This window comes from Panthera uncia, chromosome F2 (genome assembly GCF_023721935.1).
Source record: "Panthera uncia isolate 11264 chromosome F2, Puncia_PCG_1.0, whole genome shotgun sequence".
Lineage (NCBI taxonomy): Eukaryota > Metazoa > Chordata > Mammalia > Carnivora > Felidae > Panthera > Panthera uncia.
The window spans coordinates 40,975,990-40,996,243 of NC_064812.1; the positions used below are offsets into that span (position 1 = coordinate 40,975,990).

The window sequence follows — 20,254 nt, forward strand, 5'->3', positions numbered from 1 at the left end:
GAAACAACAGGTGTTGGCAAAGATGCAGAGAGAGGGGAACCCTCTTGCCTTGTTGGTAGGAATGCAAACTGGTACAGCCACTCTGAAAAACAGTATGGAGAGTCCTCAAGAGACTAAAAATAGAACTACCCTATGATCCAGCAATTGAACTATTAGGTGTTTACCCAAAGGATACAAAAATACAGGTTCAAACAGGTACATGGACCCCATTGTTTATAGCATTATTGACAATTGCCAAACTATGGAGAGAGCCCAAATGTTCATTGACTGATGAATGGATAAAGAAGTGTGTGTGTGTGTACACATGTGTGTGCATACACACACGTTATGTTTTCAGTATACACACATACACACACACACACAATGGAATATTACACAGCCATCAAAAAGAATAAAATCTTGCCATTTGCAATGATGCAGCTGGAGCTAGAATGTATTATGCTAAATGAAGTAAGTCAACCAGAAAAAGACAAATACCATATGATTTCACATATATGTGGAATTTAAGAAACAGAACAGATGAACCTATGGAAAGGGGGATGGAGAGAAGAGGGAAACAAACCACAAGAGACTCAATGATAGGGAACAAACAGAGGTTTGATGGAGGAAGGGGGTGGGGGATGGGTTAGATGGGTGATGGGTATTAAGGAGGGCATTTGTGATGAGCACTGAGTGTTGTGTGTAAGTGACGAATGAATCACTGAAGTCTACTCCTGACACCAATATTTCACTGTATGTTAACTAAAATTTAAATAAATTTTTAAAAAGTGTTATTAAGTCCTTACTTTTGGGGTGGTTTGTTCAACAGCATAAGCTAACTGATACACTTGATTATGTCAGAAGCAGATTTGCTTTCCACCTAAAATACACACACACAAACACACACAATTTGCTCTGGAATGCTCACCATAGAGTTCTTTCCACTATAAGCCACTTACAATGTATCAATGTCTTAGGTTGAATTTGTTCACTGAACACTTGCACAATTGTTAGATTATCTTGGTTTATTAGGGTAAGCTAAATGCTGAATACCCAAAATGCAAAGCCTCAATCCCAAAAGAATTAATTTTTCATTCACAGAACAATCTAGAGTGCTTCCAGACTGAAGGAGGGAGGTCTGTTCCATGTAGGTATTCATGGACCAAAGCTGACAGCAGCTCTGTCATCTTCACCATGTTTCCAAGGTCATCCTGGGCATTGCCATTCCAGTTGTGCAGAACAGAGAAAGAACAGAGGAACAAACATGGAAGGTTATGGCCAGCCCAAATGGGTCTATACCATATTCACACACATTCCACTGGCATGAATTCAGTTACATAAATACATATAACTGTTAGTGAGACTGGGGATAGAAGGAAAGAATGGACTCTTGGTGGACAGCAGCAGTCTCTACCATACTTGTGTGGCATGTAGAGTTTAGAAATTATGACCTCAGAGTTAGGAATCCAAGAAAGAACCAGGGATTCTGCATTGATGGAGTTCACAAGAAAGAAGAGACAGAAAACCAGGCAGATTCATTATGGACAGAAGAATCACAGTAACTCCTACTCTGTCTTTTCCCAGGTGGAGGCGGGGCCAGGTAGGGGTAGTAAGACTCTGTTCTAAACATTAAATAGCTCAAGAGGGAGGTTGGAAAGCAACCTCTGACGATCTGATTGGTTTTCAGAAAAGGCCACTAATGTCAAGGCTGACTGTCAACAGGGCTTCCATTCCAGCTGGGATCCTGTCTCTGAACAGAGGCAAGGAAGTACTCTGAGCACTTATAAAGTAGGTTTGAGCCAGACTTCATTCCTCTTTGCCCATTTACTCATGTTAAATATGTTTGGAAAGAGGAAACAGGCCCATAAAAGTGTCATAACCCAGATCTCTTCCAATAGAGAGGATATTTTCTAATATGGAGGGCCACTACTCACAGAAAAATAATCAGTGACATAAGTTATATAAGCCTTCCTCATAATTAGGGGTGTTGCAAGAAAGACAGTCAAATGTTCTATTTGATTCTTAGATTAAGAGTAAAAAATACAAATGGTGTATAATATAATTAGAAAAGTATGTGCTGCAGTTTGATTTTAATGCTAAATAAGACAGACAACAAGTGTTTATAAAGATAGAAAATCAAAAGACAGACAAAAACAAGGGTAAGAGGAAACAGGGGGAGAGAAACAGAATAAGACTCTTAGTAATACACTCAGAGACATACCCTGAGCAGCCACAAACACACTCACATGTATGTAACAGTTTTCAAAACTGATGTCAACATTGTGTGACCTTTTAAGATACTGTCACCACAAACATTTAAAGCTCCATTGTATTTTCCCAACTATAGGCATAAATGAAATTGTCTTTTCATACCAGCCAGTTAAATTGATGGAATTAAATCATGGGATAGAAAATCCAACAATGAAGTTCTATTTTCTTTTTCTAGGTAGCAATAGTATTTACCACAAAGTGAAGGATTAATGTAGGAAGCACCAAGCATCCAGGAAAGGAAATAGAAAGGATATATAAACCGTGAAACTCAAAGAAGAAAATAAGCCATTTTTGGTTTCCCTAGAATACTCGTTACTGGCTCATTGAAGAGTACACCGTTTCCTTCCTACTCCTTGATAACACAGTAGCACTTCATTTAGGTTTTTTAAATATTTTTTTAAACAAACATTTCTTGAGTAACCTCTATAATGTAAACACTGTTAGGCACTAGAGCTACAGAATGACTGAAATATGACCCCTTTTACAAGGAACTCACATTTTAGGGGGATAGGCAGAGAAACAAATATTATACCATTGGTGCCAAGTAGAAGTATGCACAAGATATGGTGCTGCAATCCCTCAGAGAAAATGTAAGTATCCACAACCCAACTAGAGTGTCATCATCTGCAGCTGTTTCCATAATTGTTCCTTCTAAATGGCCTGCCCAGGTGTCATGTGATTCAAAGGACACATGTCTCCAACCATGTTTGTTAACAATTACCTAGTGCTATGTAACTAATCATTCCCAAACTTGGTGACCTAAAATTTATTTGTTCGTAATTCTATAATTTGGGCTGGGCTCAGCTGGGTAGATTGTCTCTGTCTGCTCCATGAGTTCTCTGGGTTCATTCATGTATTTTCAGCCGGTTGGCAAACTGAGACTAGAGAATCCAAGATGGCTCTACTCACAGCTCTGGCACCTCACCTATGACAGCTCATAGTCATTTATCCACCAGGGAATCTTCCTCCCCAGCTCCTCTCATCCTTAAAAAAGGCTAGCCTAAGTTTCTTTACATGATAACCACAAGAGTATTAAAGCTGACTCTGTCCCAGAACTTGTACAATGTTTCTTCCACCAAGTATTATTGGCCCAACAAGTCATTAGACCAGCCCAGGTTCAATTCAGGGAGGTGTGATTTACTGGAACCACTTTGTAACAATTTAATACAATGTTTTTGTGACCAAAGTTTTCATTGCATCATAAGGAACAAAATATTCTAACCCCAACTTCTAAAGTGTCAAAGTATTCTCTTAAACAGGCAAATGTCCATCCCCTTTGATTTCTCGCTGTTAGGTTAAGCAAGATCTTGATAATGTAGTATTTTTAACAAATGCTCCAAAGCTCTACTGAATGGTCCTTCTGCATAAGAACATCAATGGTAGAAATCTAAAGTAGAAAATGGTTTATCACGAGTTTAAAGATTCCTGTTCAGAACCACTTATGGAGTCCCAAAGACCACAGTCTAAGTTCCACTTCCTGACAATCATTTGGGGACAGTGGAACGTGAAATACTCATCTCTCAGTGTCTCCTAAAGCTCTTTTTATCTCTGAGATGGTTGTTCACAAACCACAGAGGAAGACATGCCTCTGAAATGGTTGTCTTCCTGCAGAGACAGCAGGTGTCAGGACCTTTTAAATAACAGGAAAAGCTTAATTAGAAAAGCAGAATCCTGCCCCAGCCCCCTTCAGATGCACTATGTTTACAGTAAGGCTCAGGTATTTGAATAGTACACACACCACACTAGTTAACTCTGGTAAAAATGGTTTGCAGGCTGCCCTTTGAAAACGCTGCCTTACAGCAATGGGGTTTTCACACTGGCCTTTAAGAGGCAATTCTCCAGTTTACTCTGTCCCACAAAGGTGTTGCTCTTAGAATTTAGCAAAACACATACCCCAGCTTCTTTTTTCACATTCAGTAGAGAACATGAGTTGCACAACTAGAAAAATTCACAGAGCCAATTTGTGTGAATTACCAGCTCTTTCTCAACTCTTAGCTATTCACAATAGTATCAAACTGCCTCCTTGAGGCAGATATTAAAACTGAAGACATAATTTAACAGACTGAAACAGCTTTGTAAGCAAGGACTTTACTGGTCATAACCTTCCTCTTAAACATGCCCTCCATATACAAGATTCATCTGAAGAATCCAGGAATCTCCACAGTATGCACTATAAGCACAAGCACTCAAAAGCAATGCCCAGGCTGGAAGCAAACTTAACCCTAGAATTTGTTTCTATGGTGCCTGAAAGCCCAGTCACTCAAGGCAATGTCCCCATTAGAGAGATCCGGCATCCACTGGCCACTGAGGTAGACCACCATTCTCTAAGGTTCTGGGCTCTGCTCTATGGACAGCTGTAAATAATTCTTTGGGGGGAAAAAAAGGGAATTCTCTCATCTGTTGGGAAAACATTCAAAGATGCAGTGTACTTCACTACACAAAATGTGGAAGTACAGTTAAGAAAATATAAATAAATACTTTTTTATTATAAATTAAAGGGATAGGTTTCTTTTCTCCACTTTCTTGAATAATATTAATGACTCACTGGTCACAAAACTGAGGTTGATGCTTTTCTTCTCTTGAGATTTTCAAGAGAAAAGTTAAAGAGGCAATAAAACCAACTTGGAAAGCATATGAATGAAGTGCCATGTAACCCCAGGGCAGGGTGACAAATCACACATGCTCTTTTCAGCTCTTTGATTCTAGGATTCTTCTGGATGTTCCAAAGAAACAGAAAGGACTGAAGTTTTAAGTCATATTCCTAGAAAAGAACTGCCAAAAGTTTCTTTTTATTCCCTATTCTGAAGAGAGCAAGGATGAAATGACCATTCATTCATCCACTCAATAAGCATTTCGGAGCACCACAGTCAAGATAGGATGATTAAGAGTCTAATTAAAAGCCTATCCATTTCTGAAGCATCCAGCTAGAATTATCAGTATCTTGAATCTATTTTGCTTTCTCTTAAGTGTTCTGGTTGTATATTGTCTAATAACAACCCAAAACTAGAGTGGCTTAAAACAAAAACAGTCATTTATCTTGCTCATAAATCTAGTTAGGGTAGAGCTCTCATGGAGTAGAGATGGTTCATCTCGGCTCCATGCAGCTTCAGCGGGGGAGGTTCATCTGGAGCTGGAAGACTGACTTCCAAGATGATACACTCACCTGTGTGCTAAGTTGATGCTGGCTATCATCTGGGAGCTCCACCCGGGCTGTCATCTGGGACTTTGGTTCTTCTTCACAGGGGCCTCTTCATGGGATACTTGGACTTCCTCATAACATAGCAGCTGTATCTCAAGACTGAATATTCAAAGACGTCTGGGTCTACATTCTTTTTGATTAGGCAACCCAGGAGTAACAGCCCAACTCAAGGGGTGAGCAATTAGATTCCATCTCTCAAAAGGAGTAATAGCAAAGAATCCGACTCCCCTTTATTCTACCATAACAAGATTAAGTCTCACAAAGTCTTGCTCACAGTTTTTTCCTCAATAGTTTTAATGAAAGCTTCTTTTATATGTGCCTGTAGAAAGAATGAACCTCTTAAGATTCCCTCAGAGGAAAAGTATCCAGAAGGGTACTGTGTAATTGCCCTAGCAGCCTACTAGAAGTAATAGGAACTCTAACAAAGTAAAACACAAACTTACTTTGAGATTAACATTTTTCTCTTATGTTAGCACACACTCTTTCATTAGTAAATATGGTAGACACAATTGTTTCCCAAATTCATTTCACTTTCCTCTTCTGAGCAAGCCATTTTGTTCAAAATCACCTTCTCTAAACAGCCATGTTGCTTCAGAAAGATGTACATCCCCAGCACCAGGCAGTGGATTAGGTTTGGTTTAAGTCCATTATCTCGATTTCATTACCCTTTCCAATAAATGGTTAGGCCTGTGACATATTCCTAGCCAATGACAAGTGAGAGGGAATCTCTCAGAATGTTTCAGAGAGGGGTTTGTTTGTTTTTTACCAATAGAAGACACGGGAAAAAATAGTTTCTCTTTTGTTGTGTCTGAATAGGATGTTCAGAACTGCCACAGCCACTTTGCAGCCATGAGAAGGACGAGTCTAACGATGGACCTTTCGGTGTCTTTCCATGTTTCTGAGTATCTCCTATGCTTCATTTTAGATACAGAATGTATAGACATTTAGACTGATTTGTTTTTAACCCTCAGGACAATGACAGAATCTCAGTGTAAGAAGCTGTGTTAAATGGTTAGGATAATCAATTTCTATGGAACTATACAATTAGAGACATCCATGAAAATTGAAAAGGCTAATATATAACAGAGCCTCATTTTTCATGGATTCTATATTTATGAATTCGTCTACTCACTACAATTTGTAACCCCAATATCAATATTCATCCTGCTTTCCCACTCCTACATGCACAGAGTAGGGGGAGATTTTGAGCTGCCTGACACACACGTCCCCAGCTGAGGTCAAACAGTAGGATACCCTGCCTTCTTGTTTCAGACTTCAGACTATATAGAAGTATCCTTTTTCATGGTATATTTCGTGTCACAATTTTTGTTTTGTACCTTTTTGATGATTTCAGTGTTAAAAATGGCGCCATAGTACTGAAGTTCTATCTACTCCTCCTAAGCACAAGAAAGCTATGCTATGATAAACACTACAGAGAAAGTACATCTTAGATAAGCTTCACTCCATCATGAGTTCTAGTGCTGTGGCCAAGAGTTCAGGGTTAACGAATCAACAATATAATAAAGTATATTTAAATAGAAGCGCACAAAAAACAAGGTTATATACTAACCACTGAAGAAAATGTGACCAGAGGCTCACAGTCTAAGCCTGTATTTCTTCTAGGAACAGTTCAGTATTTGTTAATTCAGTGTTTACAGAATCTTTTAGAACAACACTACCATGCATAATGTAAATTGACTAGGTTTCCTATTATTTGCTTCTTTCTTGCACAAAAAGTATAATGTTCAGGGGGCAGAAAGTCTGGAAAATGAGTACCATCAATCTCCGTGAATCCTTCTCTTACAAAATCCAATGACTTCACAGTTCTGAATCCAGCCTGCCTGGAGCCCTCCAGCGGCCTGGCATCATAACCAGATGACCTGAGGTAGTTCACCTCCACATTCCAACCGTTGTCAGCAAATCACAGCAGGCTACAATGAAAGGCTCACACTCTGTAGTCAGAGAGGGACATTAGAGGAAAGTTTTCCCAAAAGCAGATGTTCCCACAAAACATCTATTTTCAACTTGGACCTGATTATTCTGCCAGGTTTCCTCACTTGAGGTGATGGAACATTCATTTGTTAAAGTGGTACTTTGATCTGGGGTCTCCTCCAAATCTGTATCAGACAAGAAGAAAATGCTCTTTCCAACACAAGCATTTGAGCCCAGCCTGCCAGGGAAAGCCAGCTTCCTTCTGAGTCAGGCTCTAGCTCACTTTCCAGAAAGAGCCTGGCTGCATGTTTCCCAATCCCTCATGTGTCATCTTCCCTGGGTGGTAAGATATTTCTGTCACCCACTGGTGAAGTCAAGACCACTGAATCCTACAGAAACCTGGCCAACACAGGCCACTTCCATAACTGCAAAACTCAGCCAATGCAGGAGACCTCCAAGGTTAGTTCCTGCATCCAACTGAAGGCCATGACCAAGGGAGTTACAGCACTCTCCACTGCATGCAAAAGGGGATTTAGATACATCACGGCTAGTCCTTATTGACTACCCCACACTTGTCCCAGAGGTAGCCTGTACTCCTGGCTGACATCTTCTTCCCTGAAAAGCCAAACTCCTCAAATAATTTGTTCCCACCTAATGTCTCCCTCTTTCCCCACTCTCCAAGTTGTCTTCAATCTCTACTATGCCACCTAAAATTTACAAAAGTTTTCAATCACTTCCTATCAGTTGGGCTTTTTCAGTCTTAGCATTCAAGCAGTCTTAGCAGCATTTGACACTGCTGAAAGACACCCCCTTGCCCGCTCCTCAAAGTACTGTCTTTCCTTTGCTCCCAAACTTCTGTTTCTCTTATCCCACTCCATCCCAGGCACTGTGACTCACTCATCATCTTCAGTCTGCTCTTGGATTCCTTGAAAACCTGGAGTGAGGCCATCTTCCTTCCTTACTCTATACCCACTCCCAAAAGGGCCTCATCCCACATGCAGCTTCACTTACCATTTGTAAACAAGACCCAAATTTATAGAAGCAGCCCAGAATTCTTTGAGTTTCGGACTTCTTTATAATAGTAACAGTGACCAACATCAATATAGTACTATTTCTGTGCCAGGCACCAATCTAAGTTCTTCATACATGCTGGGGTGCATGGGTGGCTCAGTCGACTCTTGATCTTGGCTGAGGTCATGATCTCACAGTTTGTGAGTTCATACCTCGCATCGGGCTCTGCACTGATGGTGTGAGGCCTGCTTGGGATTCTGTCTCACCTTCTCTCTGCCCCTCCCCCTGCTTGCACACTCACATTCACACATATAAAATAAATAGGCTTAAAGAATAAGTTCTTTATGCATGCTAAACTCCTTTGGGCCTCAAAGGAACCTTATAAGGTAGATACTGTTATTATAATCCCCATTTTACAGATGAAGAAACCAGGGAGCACAGAAAGATTGAGAAACTTTTCCAAGGTCACACAGCTGGTAAGAGTCAATCAGGGTCCACAGACCATGCTTTTAACCACTACAACACCACCTTTCAATGTGCTTACTAAAAATCTCTATTTGGGGGCGCCTGGGTGGCGCAGTCGGTTAAGCGTCCGACTTCAGCCAGGTCACGATCTCGCGGTCTGTGAGTTCGAGCCCCGCATCAGGCTTTGGGCTGATGGCTCGGAGCCTGGAGCCTGTTTCCGATTCTGTGTCTCCCTCTCTCTCTGCCCCTCCCCCGTTCATGCTCTGTCTCTCTCTGTCCCCAAAATAAATAAAAAACGTTGAAAAAAAAAATTTAAAAAAAAAAATCTCTATTTGAATATCTTATAGAAAATAGGAACCGAAGTCCTAATATTTATCTCCAAATTTGATCTTCCTCCAGTATTCCCTTAGAGAATGGTCGCCACCACCCCAACAGCCATTCTGCTGTTCCCTTACCTGCCTGTCCCAACAGCTCCCAAATCCTATCCAATCCACCTCAAACATATTTCTCATATCTAACTTCTCCCCAACGGTAGTATCTTGCCTGGGCTTTTGCAAGAGCTTCCTTCTGTATGCACCCAGGGCTGCCTCCAGAACTTTCTCCCATGACAGATAAGGCAACTTTTTAAAACTCAGACCTGCCTATGTCAGTCACATCCTACACAGTTTCCCATTGCCCATGGAGGAAAGTTCGGAATCTTTCCCAGGCCTACCAAGCCCTGTAGATGGAGCCTGCTTTCCTCTCTTGCGCCCTCTTGCCCCTTTCCTCCTTACTCCACAAAGTCCCCTTTCAGTTTCTCACATGTGCACCTTCTTCTTCCCAATGGTCTTATTCCCCCTGTGTGAGCACCCTCCCCTTCCCCACTCCCACCACCCGCAACCTCACTTGATCTAACTTTTGCTCATACTTCAGGATATCCTTCAGAGTTCAGCAAGCCTTTCCGGACATGTCACATTCCTGTAACACACTTTCCAAACATGGTGCTTCTCCTTTGTAGCACATCACACAACCATCAATAAATAATTTTGTCATAAGCTATTTAACATGTCTCCCTCAGAATATCCATGATGACTGAGGCACTTCCTGTCCTTGTCACTATGTCCACAGAACCCATCAGTGTCCTGAGAAGGTTCTCAAATGTTTTTATTTCCCACCCCCATCTGCCACCCCCCAGGGATAGAGTCATATTAGAAGCAGCTTAAAAGCCAGGTTGAGAAATTGGCACTTTTTCATCAGACAATGAGAACTATGGCAGTGTTTTAGGCAGGGAAGTGGTAGGAATAAAGTGCCATACTAGGAAATTAACCTGACAGCACAGTAGAGAGTGAACTGCATTACACAGACGAGCAGTTGGTCCAGTCATGGTAGATCAGAGCCCGGGCTGGCAGAGTGGTATAGAAAATGGAAATAAACAAGGCGGCAGAGTCAAGAGATGCTGCAAAGTAAAAATCTGTAGGATGTGGTAACTCAAGTTATGGACTACTCGTAAACTGGTCAGTTTATTTCTGCTACCTAGCAGAATGGGGCTCTGTACTAGATGTCTATGATGTAGTCATGTGCTCATAGAAGACTAGAATGTAGGGAGTCAATAGGAAAGACTGTAGGAAGGGTGCCCAAATTCCCACCCTTGTACCCTGAGAAAATGCAGATAAATAAGACAATTACATTTGCAATAAGTAAATATGAATTAAGACAAGGGCAGATAACTAATACAATTACAACTCACTCCACCTTATCTAGTATCCAAAAGACTCATCTGTTGTTGCTTAAAGCAGGTCAACCTGGATGGTAGTAATAAAAAGCCTTTCTGCTTTGGCCATGCTCTGTTTTCATCACAAACAACCATTCTTTACATCTGAAACTGAAGTTTCATAACCTTGTTATCATATTTTAAAACATCGACTTCCTCTTATGAAACAAAACTTTGTAAAATAGGCCAAAAGCATTCCAAGTGTTCTCTGATAATAGACAGAGACAGGCATTATCAAATAATCTGGCTGCATTTACAAATGTATAAAAATATTTAAAGGCACTAATCTGAGTGCTTCTACCTTAAAGGCCATTATTTACTTCTAACATTAAAGAGCTTTCCATCATCCACACATAATAAAGAAATGGAAATTCTGAATAGTCCCACAAATGAGATGCCTCTCTATCTCTTAGGTTTTGAGGCTTTTGTCTCTCCCTAAAGATACCCAGAAAATTTAAACTAACTTTCAGGAATGGCTTGGCCCTAAGTGAGATATATGTAAGTATATAAAATGTCAGACTGCATTTCTCAATCCTGGCCTTTTGTACTGAACTTCTAGTTCATGGGAATAAAATGGCACTCAACACCACTACGCTCTGCATAAGTATTTTGGGTGCATCATATGACTTCTCAGCCAACAAAAAGCTTGTCTGAATCAAAATGCTTTGGAAATTTCTTAAAAATGTAACACTCTGCAAATCTATACATAAACTCACAGCTCCTCCCCATTTACCAGCAAGGCTGCAAATGGATTGAAAAAGGCAAATCAGAACCGTGGGCTAAAATGTGCCCCCATTAACCAGTTGTAGAGCACTGGCTTTTCCAAGCCTCCATGTGCTGACCAGCATTCCATGTTTGTGTTAGTGTCCCTCTTATCTTAAAAATCATGATTTATCTGGACAAACTTTTAATAAGGTCAGTGGTTATGTCAACAAAAGAATAGTATTTGGTCTTGAAATAGAATGAGAAGGACTCTAAGCAAAGTGCAATTAACGACAAAGCAATAATCCATTCAAACCAAGAGGAAATGGCTTGAATGAAAACAAATGACTTGAATTTTTAAAAAATAAACTATTTTTAAGTTATACAAATGCAATTTCCCATTTTTGTTTACTTTGGTTGTATTATTTTTCTATTTACATATAAGCCAACCAGAGCCTGATGGCTGATTTCATCACAGAAAAGAACAGCAGAGGGGTGCCAAATTTCTTGGTACCTGCCACAATAGAAATTGTTCCCATGCGTGCTCACTGGGCTCAGCCTATGCAACTACTGGAGATCACTGTGATACAGGACTTCTTTCCTTGATACAGCACTAATTTCATCTTTGCAACAAGCCTGTAAAATCAGTACTCCTGGGCCCACTTCACACATAAGCAAACTGGGACAGATTGGGCAGTCAGAAAGATTATCAGCTAGCACAAGGATGATAGGTCACATAAACTCTGGTCATTTGACTCTAGGTCCATTCCCCACATACACTGCTATTTGATAAACACAGATCAAAATTTCTGGAATCTCTGGTACATGCCCAGGGCCAACCCAAGATTCTTTAAACCCCATGTTAGTCCAACAACTGTACCCCTTTCAACCCAGTGGGTAGAATCAAGCCTGAAATAAACAGCTCCACCTATTAACCTTTAGAAAAAAGACTCAAGAGGAGCACCTAGATGCCTCAGTCAGTTAGGTGTCTGACTCTTGATTTCAGCTCAGATCATGATCTCAATTTGTGAGATCGAACCCCACATTAGACTCTGCGTTGACAGCATGGAGCCTACTTGGGATTCTCTCCCTCCCTCTCTCCCTCTCTCTCTGACCCTCCCCTGCTCGCACTCTCTCTCAAAATAAACATTTAAAAAAGACTCAGGGCACCTGGATGGCTCAGTCAGGTAAGGGCTCAACTCCAGCTCAGGTCATGAGCTCACAGTTCATGGGTTCAAGCACCGCATCTGGCTCTGTGCTGACAGGGCAGAGCCTAGACCCTGCTTCGAGTTTTGTCTCCTTCTCTCCCTGTCCCTCCCCGGCTCACCCCTCTCAAACATTTTTTAAAAAAACATGTTTTTAAAGACTCAAGACAAAATATCTAGATTTCCTTCTATCAACTAACCACTGACCACATGCATTGAGTATTTCAATACCTGTAATTCTCACACACACACACACACACACACACACACACACACACACACACACATCATTTCCCCTCTTGACTTGTCTGTTGCGGGCAATCATGTTCAAAACTAGCTGTGGCCAGAACTAAAGGAGGCAGTAGAGTCAAGTGAACAATGCTGAGCTGCCTCATCTGGGTGACCATTCCCAGCACCCCATTATTTGCAGCACCAAGTTGAACCCATAAAAATCTTATGTCCAGACTTGTTCTGCCACACCAGTAAGCCTCTTCCTTCCATCAAAGGACTGAAACAAATACTATCTACTGTTTATTCATTTACTTCATTTAACAAATATTGAATATGGAAAATCAACTGTGCGTCAGGCATTCTGATACGTAAACACAGTCTTACTGCTCAAAACCGAAGTGTGGAGCTTAGAAAACAATGTTTTGAAGTGTGTTAAGAGGTACAGTAAAGAAGAATAGTGTCTATGGACAGTCTATAGACTTAGAGATCAGAGAAGGTTTCCTGAGGGAAGGCATGTATGAGCAAAACTATTATGGATAGAAGGGAGTTAGCTAAAGGAAAAGCCTACTATGTGCTGGGAATTTTCTGTCTTCTCTTTTAGTCTTTTAATAACTTTCTAAGGTTATCATCACCATATGACAGATGGGAAAACAGGTTCTCATGATTCTTATAAGGGCCACCTAGTCTCAGAATTCAAATGCAGTTCTGCAAACCCCAAAGCCCATGTGTCATTACTCTCACTACTCTGCAAACGAAACACCTTCCCACAGGTCCTGTAGGAGCCATGAATGGGCATCAGTGTCAGTCTAAGACCCCCTTCCTTTGTGTTATTAGTCTTCTGAAAGATGCACAGAAAAGGTTCTCATGCCAACTGCTGTTTGGGCTGCTATCTCAGGCACCACAACAGTGGTGCTGGGTCAGAACTAGGGATTGATTTGGGGGGGTGGGAGGGGCTCTGTTGGGAATGTGCCCTTCCTGAACCACAGCGGGGGGCCCTGGGTTCTGCAGCAGGCTGCATTCACAGCACCAGTGATTGATACACCCACAAACCTCTCCATGACTTCATCTGTCAAAGCTACACATTCATTTGTATCAAAATTACATCATTTTATAGAGCTTGGTCAGCTGTCTTCTTCCCCAAACTTGTTACCTATAGACACTGGGAGGTTTTCACCAAACTCACCCACTGGCAGAAGAGAATTTGAATCCACCAGGGATATTCAGAAGAAAGAACCACAGGCCCTGATAAGATTATGGGGATGGATTACCTAGATAAAACTGTAGTGTACATTCCTACATCAACTACTTTGACTTAGTGGGAAAACCCATCTGAGTGTGCAAGTTCTGGTGCGTTGGTTCAAAGAACAGTCTTATCACCTTTCTGCTGTACCTTCACTGGAAGATCTAACTTTGGTGAATGAGAATCTTGCAAGACTCCAGAGTTCTCATTCTCAAAGGAATTTCTCATTAGCAAGATGCAGGCATTGTAGGCAATTTGCTAGATCTAAAACTTAGTCCCTATAACAGCCCCTATAAATCCTAGATGCCAGCTTGCTCTCTCCTGCTGCTTTCTCTTAATTGCAGACTGTCTCAAACAGATCAGTTAATTGGGAATTCTGGTGAATTATGTTCCATGTGGTTGAAGTGTCTTTGAACCGAGGTTAATTTTATGTTCATTGAGACCTCCTAGGTGCTGGCACCATTTATGTGCAGCAGAGGACCTCCTCTTCAAGAGCAATTACTCACAGTCACAGACAAATATGGTCATTTCACTGACAAGTCTCGCTCTAGTCTAGGCATCAGTCATGGGAGGAAATCCTCCCTTGCAAGTCTGTCTTCACTATCAGAGCAATGGCACTGTTCTCGGTCTTCCTCTTCCTCCCTTTCCTAATCTCTCTCCTCGTAGCTCCACGTGACCTCATGCTGCTTCTGGCTGCCCACAACCTCCTTCCCAAGGTACTCCTCCTGGGGAGAAAAGGTCTCCCCAAAGTGGTATCTTCCCAGGGGATTTCTGTGTCCTCCAAGCCAGTACCCCATCCCATTCCCTGTTCTATTTCCCTCAAAGAGATCACCTCAGGTAGACTGAAAGCAGTTTTAATCTTTTAAAAATGATTAATATAATAATTACTAAGATGAGTGAAATAAATGATACTGAAACATCAGTAGATTTAACTCCTCTGGAAGGGGTCTCCATTTTAAGACTTTATCAACCTATGCTAAATGGGGAGACACAAAGTTAAGTGGGGACAATCTGTCAACAGTCTTCCTCTGTGACAAAACTTCAGGAGAACCTTGATCAGCACTATACTCTGACACTTCCAGTCCACCATTGGTCTTTGCTTTAACAAACAGTAACCTCCAGAGGATGGAATTTTCTCCCATGCTCAGGCAAGAATTAGCTAGGTGTCATCCTGAAACACAGAGGAGTGATGAGAATTTTGTCTCTCTGCATCATCTGTTAAATCTTTACTGAAGGAGTCATTTATTAAATCTTTACTAAATGTCTGTCATGCTGAGTATAAAGGCTTCAGAAGGTCTCCATCAAACTCATGATTTTATGTTCTGGATACAGACATATATACAAAAATATATACAAATAAGGAAAGCATGGCATGAAAGATGCTCCTCTTACTAGAGCCACACATGGGAGATTTACAGAAGACTAATATTCTCTCAGTTATATTGGGAGCAGGAAAAGGGGAGAGTATGAAGTTGTGGGAGGGCAAGGCCAGGAGTTCTGTCCAAGTGCAGAACACTCAGCCCTTACCCACAGCCAGGCTCCTAACTTTCCTACCATTTAAAAAGAGGTTCTAGGGACACAGCCAAATAGTCTACCCTGAAAAGATCAGTGAAGAATTAAAATCAATTGTCCAGACAACTCACAGGGCTGACAGACTGAATGAAGTAACATGGTGTAGTAAACGATGGGGGGGGGGGGGGGGGGGACTGGCATGGGTGTGCATATTGGTTTAATTACTAATTGCTAGGTGATTTGAGGCAATTAAATTCTCAGAATTTGGTTTCCTTGTCCGTAAAATGATAAAATATACATTTCATAAGGTTGTCTTAAATATGCAATTATAGAGGTAGTATATGTGAAGGACCCAGCACCCCAGAAAAAAAAAAAATCTTACAGCGCCCTTACTTCCCGATTTCCTCTCCAGGCCCATATACCTGTGTGAAGAAACTAATCCCAATCACAGCAGAATGAAACAACTTCCGGAACCCATGGGCAGGGGAATGACTCAGTCAGGTAAGCGTCAATCATAACAGAATTGAAACAACTCCCGGGACCCTTGTGGGGGCTCAGTTGGGTGAGCGTCAGACTTGATTTCAGCTCAGGTCATGATCTCATAGTTCGTGAGATGGAACCCTACGTCCAGTTCTGTGCTGACAACATCGAGCCTGCTGGGGATTCTCTCCCTCTCTTTCTCTCCCCCCCCCCCCCCCACTCTTCCATTCACATGCCCTCACGTGCTTGCTCTCTCTCTAAATAAAATAAACAAACAAACAAAAAAAAAGAGGGGCGCCTGGGTGGTTCAGTCAGTTAAGCGTCCGACTTCAGCTCAGATCATGATCTCTCATGGTCTGTGAGTTTGAACCTCGTGTCGGGCTCTGTTCTGACGGCCCAGAACCTGGAGCCTGCTTCAGATTTGGTGTCTCCCTCTCTCTCTGCCCCTCCCCTGGCCATACTGTCTCTCTCAAAAATAAATAAAATCGTTAAAAAATAAAATTAAAATTAAAAAAATTTTAAAACAAACTCCCAGCATTCAGATCTGTGGTCTCAGAAAAGCAATGGAGAAGTACACATAAGGGTAGGTCTTATTAGACAGAAGAGGCCAAAGTGTGCCAGAAATATACCCAAAGGCCATAGGCACGCTATTTTGCAATGACCCTGAACATAGTCTTTAGCTCCCATATCCACCCTTTTTCTGATCTACCTTTTTTCCATTAGCACTGCCTTGAGCCCTTATTAGCTAAGATTCTGGTTCTCCAATAATACCTTGAGGGACAGTCAGCTTTTGGACAGGCAAAATCCAAGGATGTATCAGACAGCTGGGGAAAGCAATCAAGAGTTAAGGGATGGGAGCAGGAGGAGAGGGGTGGATACCAGGGGAGGAGGTGAATGGGCACAAGAAAGCATCACTCACTCCATATCCTTGTTGAGGATCAGCTCTGTTGTGCCAGGGTCTCCTAAGCATCAAGAATAATGTTGTTCTAGTTAAGTCCCAGAACTGGAAAAGGACTTTCAAAATCATCAGGTTCATCCTCTGCCCCCAAAACCCAAGACTACCTAAGAACTAGAGCAAATACAGAAACAAGTCTAATTATTAAAGAGACCTTCATTTCTTATGAGCCACCATGTGAATTTTGTTTTCTCTTTACTACCTCCCCAAACTCAGGAAACACATGCATATTGACCTCAACCAGCTCTGAGTGACAAGCAGAGAAAATAAAGCAGAAAAGAAGGTGGGGGGGAATGCGTCCAATTAAATCAGTAGGATTTAATTGCCCATATGGAGTTAAGCTGGACAAGGGTGATATCAGAGGACAGCTGGAGGTGGGAATGTCTGCATGCATTAGGGGCTGAGTCTGGAGGCTAGGAAGGCCATGAGACCATTTAACCCATTTTTCTTCCTAATGTTTATTTTGAGAGAAAAACAGCACAAATTGGGGAGGAGCAGAGAAAGACAGACAGACAGACAGGCAGACAGACAGACAGACAGAATCTGAAGCAGGCTCCAGGCTGCGAGATGTCAGCACAGAGCCTGATGCACACTCGAACTTACAAATCGAGAGATCATGACCTGAGCCAAAGTCAGACTCTTAACCAACTGAGCCACCCAGGTACCCCTAAGCCATTTGTTTAATCTTTGGGCTTTGCCAACATTAATACCAATTTACCCCCATGTTAAAATACCAGCTAGATTGCCCTCATAGGAGACTAGAAACAAAGTAGTGACTTCAATTCATTCACTGATTCATCGGGCACCTACTGTGTGTCAAGGGTGCATCCAGGCCTCCATCATGTTGAACTCCTCAGTAAGTTGGGTGGACATATGAGGGTTATTGACCTTGATAAGAGCAACCCTCATAACCTGAAACTGACACCCGTCCAGCTGACCCTCAGTGTTTGTTAAAGAACTCATGTACCCTGCTACCTCTTTTCACTGCTGCTGTCAAAACACAGAGCCGGGCACCCTGAAGGTGGCTTGATAAATTCTATTCAACCCATAATCGAGAAGACAAGTTCCCTGACCTCAGGGTAGCATTGAATCCACTAAAACAAAACGTTTTCAGAAAGGCTTATTTTATGGAGTAGATTCCAAAGGACTATGTGCTCAGAATAAGTAATCTGACACGATAAAGGCCACGTTCAGTGTCCCTAAAATGCGGGCACATGTGGTACAGGACACAAACAGACTCCAAGCTCGCAATTGCTTTGTTTTAACCTTGGCAGCCCTGCAGCTTGGCTCCCACATTCAAAGGGATGATGTATTTTCCCATATTTATTATTTGCACTGGACTACTGAGGAAAAAAAGCAGGGCAGCAGGCCGATGTGTCTCAGTGTTCCTGCCAGGAATAACAGAGAGGCCTTGCACCAGCGCCTCATTAGCTTATGGAAAACAGTTCCCTAAGGAAACTGCAGGGTGTAAATAAATTTAAAACATTTCAGCTTTTTGAGGCCTGCAGATGCCAAATTTGTAAAACAGTGGTGGCTCAAGAACGCTGTAACATTCTGTTGCACGTCTCATAAATTTAGCATAAGTTCTGTAGTTGTTAATAAGCAAAATAATGTGATATCATGGACATACTTTTTAAATAACAATATGCATTACTTTGTTATTTATAAGCAAAAATTTTGTTGGTAAATTCAGTCCAAAAGGACAGGACAGTTGTATAGATCCTCACGCATATATGTTCCTAACTCAGGGCCCTATTTAAGGAACTATCCTCTATGGACACTATACCATGCCCTAGTATATGGGCAGAACTTGCTACAGCTTCATAGATTATCCATGCTTCACACACTGTGCTAAAAAGCATTATATACAAGAAAAATGGGTGAGGTTTAAACCTACATCTCGAACTGAATATTTCCGCTAATTGTTAACAAAATACACACAAAGAGTGGGCTTTTAAACTTATGTCACAGACAACATCTAATCTAATCCCCTCATTTTAAAAACAAAACACTGAGTGCCAGAGAATCAAAGCAATTTATCAGATTCCCACTACAAGTCAGCGGCAGAGCTGGGAGAACACAGATTTTTTTCTCTGTTCACTGTTCATAAGTCTAATAGGACCAGAGCTGCATAGCACATGGCACCCTGGCACATGGGGAGCATGAAACAAAAGTTGGCTGTGACTGTCTCTGTTGCTACTGTCATTATTTCTGCTACTCCGAGGTGCTAAGTAATACAGCTTATTTTCATCTTTGCCAACAGTAAGGACTTCTGAGAAGCTCACACTAAGACTAGGCTTCATATATGTTATCAAGTTATTTTAAAGCATTAGCCCAATTTCTTTCATTAGGTGAAATAATATTCCTCCCTCCCCAATATTAACTCCTGGGTCCAAGAAATCTCATACACTCTTCGTTTCATTTAACAACACATGATATACTGTTTCCCACTAAGTCGTGATTTATTCATTGAGTACCAACAGACTATAGACTTTCTAAGGGAAGGAACCACATCCACTTTTTCATCTGTAGCCACAAATCCTAATGCCTACTGACAGTAGGCTCTCAATAAATATTTGATGGCTATGGTACTCAATGATGAGGACTCAAAGGCAAGTAAGACATGATCTTTCTTACATTTCACAGTCTGATGAGGCCCATTCTTCTTGAACCTATTTCAGTTTTTAGTCCACTCCATCCATATAAATTGTTAAGTCCATATAACCCATATTCCTATTAATCCAGGAATAGTCTTCAAACAAGATTTCATCCAAGATTGGTCTTCAAATAGCCCTAACAATAACACACCTCAAATATACTAGATAAAGGTGATCCTTAAGAGATAAATGGATACGTGGGCTATATAATAAAAGAAAGCTATACAGATTGGGCTAAATAAAAAGTCTACATAATTTTTTAAAAAACGAAATTAACCTAAATTAAATTCAAATAAGATAAAATAAATCTCAAGAATTCAGTTTTAAGAAGCCATTTGATCTATACCAAGGGCTTACAGCACATGAGCTATCAAAGACCTTTGGCACAAGGTTACTCAATCAGAATATGCAAACTAATGCAAGTAAGTAACACCTGGCCACAGGCTAAGGCTAGCCCTAAGAAGGGAGTAGCTAGGCAGCCCAGAGGTTCACAATCAAGGTCCTGATTTATGGAGGGTCTCTTCAGTGTTTCGCAAACATTAATGTGGATCAGAATCCCCTGGAGGGCTTGTTAAAACACAAATAGCTAGCTACCCTCAGAGTTTCTGGGGCAGAACCCAATAATTTGCATTTCTAACAGTTTTCCATGTCATGCTGATGGTACT

At 41.4% G+C, this 20,254-nt stretch overlaps 1 long non-coding RNA gene across 1 annotated transcript; it reads left to right on the top strand.

Moving 5' to 3' along the window:
- The first annotated feature begins 1,481 nt into the window (after positions 1–1,481).
- LOC125924524 (uncharacterized) lies at positions 1,482–16,240 on the top strand. The gene is made up of 3 exons (XR_007458455.1): positions 1,482–1,579; positions 15,910–15,998; positions 16,083–16,240. It is a non-coding gene; the product is annotated as an uncharacterized LOC125924524 (long non-coding RNA).
- Positions 16,241–20,254: the final 4,014 nt, after the last annotated feature.